Raw genomic sequence first — 4084 nt, 5'->3', positions numbered from 1 at the left:
AATTTCTGGAAGAAAAGAAACACTGGTTAATTGATTGAATAGACACATGAAACACTGACCTCAGTGGTGTAGTGGTTAGCATGGTAGACTCAGGATCAACAGGGTTGGTGGTTCAAGTCCGATTCAAGTGATTAAATTTTTGTTGTGTAGTGTATAAAGGGAAGCCACATTTTCTTGAATATAGGTGCATCAATCCATTCGCTTTAAATAACTACAACGCACCCTTCTCAGTTTTTTTTTTTTTTTTTTTAAAAAAAAGTTGGTACCTATGGCTTTTTTTCTTGTTCATTTTACCTGAAAACTGTTTCTATTTCATCCAATTGAATTTTCTGAAACCAAGCATGTATTTTCTCCAACAAACTCGTCCACTATTGATTACCATTGCACAATGTTTCAATGTTTACTACATTATATTCATAGATTGCTTGTTCCAAATTGAGGATGTTTTCTCTTGTTTCAATTAGATTTGCCATTGTTGAATTTCTGGAAGAAAAGAAACACTGGTTAATTGATTGAATAGTCACATGAAACACTGACCTCAGTGGTGTAGTGGTTAGCATGGTGGACTCAGGATCAACAGGGTTGGTGGTTCAAGTCCAAGTCAAGTATCATTTGTTGTGTAGTGTATAAAGGGAAGCCACATTTTCTTGAATATAGGTGCATCAATCCATTTGTTTGAAATAACCATAACGAAGGATGCTTCTTAAAGGGAAGAACTTGAACTAAATTTCAACAAGTGAAAGATAGGATTTCAGTCGAGTTCTACTTACCCAGGATCCTCCATCAAATTAGGTAACTTCTGAATTTGACATGTCTGCATTCTTTTGAGCAACAGATAAAGTGTTAATTTACCTTATTGGATCTCTAGAAACCATAATAAATTTATTAATGAGTCAACTAGGTAGTACCAGGCGAGCGTCTTGACCACTACGCTACCGAGGCAGATATATCTGTACAGAACTGATGCAATTTGTTCAACTGGACTGGCCAGCCGAGACAGCTTCGAGGGTAGCGTGTCTGCCTTGTAAGCACAAAGTCGCGGGTTCAATTAACGCTCCGGACGGATTTTATCTTAAACTGATAAGGTTCATTTTGGACACACCTCTTACCCTGTTATTTTCCACCCTCAGGGACACAGCAGGACAAGAAAGGTTTCGAACACTCACCACCGCTTACTACCGGGGAGCCATGGGGATACTCCTATGCAGTTTTTTGCAACTTTTCTAGGTCGCTGCAAATGCCTTTTTAAAATCAACTAAAGAAATTACCTACATACCTATACTGGAAGTTTATTATTAATTTTTTAAAATTGTATAAAAATAGAACAGGTATACCTACCTACCTGGACTACCTGAAAGATACCTACCGACCTTTTGTATCAACTTTGTGGAGTGTTTTATTATTTCGATTTTTTCTTTCCAAGATCGCGGATTGCAGAAAGTTCCTGTGCAAAGGTGCAAGTTCCTGGGAATTGTTGCTTTCCTTCTGTGTGTCAATTTTCATTTTGTGTAGAACATTTTTCCCGAGTAGGTGTAAAAAAGTGAGAGTGAAAATTTCTGTGCTGTGATTTGACAAAATTGACTGATCTTTTTTGAAAAATAATAACAAAAATAATAAAAAAAAAAACCAGTAATTAAATGCAATAAATAAATACCTATACCTACCTACATTGTAAAAACATTCCGTAGAGGGAGAACTAGGAAGATTAGAAGAGTGGGAGGAGGAAGAGCAGAAGTTGGAGAGCTAGTGTCAGGAGTTAATAAGATCAAGTTCCAAGGGTTCGATCCCCGGTGCTGAAATTTGAGGGTCTGTGACTGCTAGTTACAACGGGTATGTGACTATGGGGAGATAAAAGATTGACACTAACAGCTGATAAATTAATGATGCTAGCATTTGAAACAGTGTCTTCAAAGAAGGACCCAAAAGTTGAATCATTATCATCAGTAGGTACAGTAGGTATGTAATTAGTTAGAGAGCCTATGTCAGGTTCACAGGGCTTTGATTGAACTTTATCATTAGGTACAATAGATAATATTATGTTAGAAGTTTGCATGGCCTTGTCACAAAATTTAGAAGCATGTCTAGAAATAGGTAAGCGATTAGTAGGTAGAGAAGTAACATTATAGCAATGACTAGAAGTAAGAAGGTAACTATTAAGGAATATTATGTTAGAAGTTTGCATGGCCTTGTCACAAAATTTAGAAGCATGTCTAGAAATAGGTAAGCGATTAGTAGGTAGAGAAGTAAGATTATAGCAATGACTAGAAGTAAGAAGATAACTATTAAGATAAGATAAGTTGTGATTACAGTTATAGATATATTTATTTGCTTTGAAGCTAGAATTCTTTTTCCCCTCTGATTATAATGAATACCCTCTTTGGTGTACAGAGATCAATATAAGAATTGATTAGTGTCAAAAAATTTAAAATCAGATTTGGTACATTTATGTTTGAAGAAATTGTTCGACTCAGAAATCATCCCCTTATAATGTAATAAATATGAAACTAATGTTTTACCAACTTACCACTGAACATACTACCCCATTACCCCCTTCTTATTCCTTGGAAAAACTTTTCTTTCAGAATGAACTCTGTTACCAGATGCTTGACTCCGCTTTGGTGTACAGAGATCAATATAAGAATTGATTAGTGTCAAAAAATTTAAAATCAGATTTGGTACATTTATGTTTGAAGAAATTGTTTGACTCAGAAATCATTCCCTTATAATGTAATAAATATGAAACTAATGTTTTACCAACTTACCACTGAACATACTACCCCATTACCCCCTTTTTATTCCTTGGAAAAACTTTTCTTTCAGAATGAACTCTGTTACCAGATGCTTGACTCCAGTCATTAAACGTGCTCTGTCCACCTCATCACCTAAAGCACGGAATATTAAAGATTTGTCTCCAAATATCAAGACTAAATTTGAACAGCTGCAAAAAGATCAAGAATTTTTCCAACGGGATGATGGCAAATGGATATTCTTGAAGAAACCTTTGGACCCAGCTATTGTATATTCCATCGTTTTTGTCAACATTGTTCTGTTTGGGTTTGGTTGCAGATTTGTCTCCAAATATCAAGACTAAATTTGAACAGCTGCAAAAAGATCAAGAATTTTTCCAACGGGATGATGGCAAATGGATATTCCTGAAGAAACCTTTGGACCCAGCTATTGTATATTCCATCGTTTTTGTCAACATTGTTCTGTTTGGGTTTGGTTGTGATTTCCTGGTAGACAAATACAATGGAAAATACTAAAGGTTTTTCTCTTTGATAGGAGACAGATGTATTTTGAATGCCTGGTTTACTAGTAGTTAAGGGACTGTAGGTACATCACACTCTGAAAGGGCCTCAGGGCACCAAAGAACAAAAAAATCTTACGGCTCCGTTTCTGTAAATTTTCTTTTAAATATGCTTTGTTTAATAAATTTGATCAAAATCTGAAAAACTTTGTAGGAGAAATGTTGAAAACAGACAGACATACTAAATATTAAATCATGTTGAAATAAAGGCCTTACAATCTTGTTGGTCAGGGAGCCTTTTCACAGAGCTTATGTGAAGACTTCAAGTATTGGCAGGGTAAAGTGATGTCTACACAGCAAAGTCAAGTGTAAATCTTTATGGACACCAAGGTGGCAAATTATGTGCCTGAAGATATCAAACATTATTTATCTTTGTTGTAAAATAAAAACAAAAGACCATTCCTTACAAATGTTATAGCCTACCAAGCACATACTTATTTTTGTGGAAAATAAAGTTCATCTCTGCAAAATGAAAACATGATGTCTGTGTGATTCTTCATTTGTAGGTATGTTGTATCCATGACAACCAATTCAATACTTCAATCAATATTGTAAGATTTTCCCAGTCCAGTCTGCCCAGTTTTTCAATTGCATTTTTCGACTCAATATAAAATGTTCTCTTTCTCACATAGCTTTTCCCTGTCAAACCTTACCACTCGTCTTTTCATTTCAATACACACATTCAATTCATAAAAAGGTAGGTACAGTAAACTTTTTTGATTTGTTTAGACGGAAAATATGAGCTGCTCTGCAAAATAGAGTGAGATGTGAATGTAT

The 4084-nt window shown here is 35.1% G+C and overlaps 1 long non-coding RNA gene across 1 annotated transcript; it reads left to right on the top strand.

Annotated features, from left to right (window-relative positions):
- The first annotated feature begins 2806 nt into the window (after positions 1-2806).
- On the top strand, positions 2807-3783 carry LOC103505187. The gene is made up of 2 exons (XR_003390365.1): positions 2807-2903; positions 3067-3783. It is a non-coding gene; the product is annotated as an uncharacterized LOC103505187 (long non-coding RNA).
- The last annotated feature ends 301 nt before the right edge of the window (positions 3784-4084 follow it).

This window comes from Diaphorina citri, unplaced genomic scaffold, assembly GCF_000475195.1.
Source record: "Diaphorina citri unplaced genomic scaffold, Diaci psyllid genome assembly version 1.1 scaffold155, whole genome shotgun sequence".
NCBI classification, from domain to species: Eukaryota; Metazoa; Arthropoda; class Insecta; order Hemiptera; family Psyllidae; genus Diaphorina; species Diaphorina citri.
Note: the sequence above shows the minus strand (reverse complement) of the source record. Positions and strands in the feature narration are given on the sequence as shown.